This window comes from Galeopterus variegatus, unplaced genomic scaffold (assembly GCF_000696425.1).
Source record: "Galeopterus variegatus unplaced genomic scaffold, G_variegatus-3.0.2 Scaffold83, whole genome shotgun sequence".
NCBI classification, from domain to species: Eukaryota; Metazoa; Chordata; class Mammalia; order Dermoptera; family Cynocephalidae; genus Galeopterus; species Galeopterus variegatus.
The window spans coordinates 336890-337972 of NW_007726194.1; positions in this window are offsets into that span (position 1 = coordinate 336890).

A 1083-nucleotide genomic window follows, 5' to 3' on the forward strand; every position below is an offset into this window, starting at 1 on the left:
TTCCTCCTCCCTTAAACCACTGATGTGATTCCTCATGCTCAGTTCATTCTATTCACTCATTTCTTCACTCATCAGATGACACACATTTCCTTGACCATCTTTTGTGCGATACTGCACTAGAAGATGGGAATAAAACATGTGATCCTGACCCCAGAGGGCACACCACCTACTGAGGAAACAAAGCCCAGAAAGTTTCTGAAACTTGCTTTAGGTTATGCAAAAGATAGTCACTACACCAGGATCAACCCCCAAAATGTCCTGTAAAACTCTACGGCTTCTTCTCAGAAGCTTTTCCCTGAACCCACTACCACATCAGTGTGAGGCGTTGACTACCTCCCTGGACAGGTTTAGCCTCTTTGAGTGTTTCATCAAGTATTAATTAGAATAGAGCATAACCCAGCCACCCCAGTGTACCATCCAGTAATACCCAACACCCAAGGCAGGAAGATCTGCAAGAGCCTGGAGCACCCAGAGCCTCAGCTTTCTCCACTGCCACCATCACCATGTTGGCTCAGCCTGCAGGCCAGAGCTCTGCTGCTAACCATACTCATTCTCCCAATGAGACTGGAGTCTATCCTGAATTCTACCTTGAACTCCAGGCCTAGGCTCCTGCTTAACTCTTATCAGCCCTCTCCTTGGAGAGCCTGGACCCTGGTATAAAATCTTCTTTGTTTAGTACCCATCAGGTTCTACCATGAACAGACAGGTCACCCAGTATGATGCTACTCCAAAGCACACAACCTCAAACAACATCCATAGTCTGGACTCTAGAACCCAATACCATCCCTAGCAGGAACTGGACACCTAGTAGATCCTGATGCCTACTCAACTAAGACCAAGTTCATCTCAGTCCTCGGGTCATCCCAGACCTTTGAGTAATAAACTGACAGGTGACATCTCCAGGTGCCAGCACCAGTTTCCACAGCACCCTAGTCACCAGTGTGCAGTCTGCCTCAGAGTTGGGTCCATTTGACAGGAGTTGTAACCATTTCTTTTCTGTGTCCAGGCAAGGACAATTTAGATATAATGGCACATGCATAATGCCACCAGATAAGATTTTAGCAATTTCACAATTATCTGGAA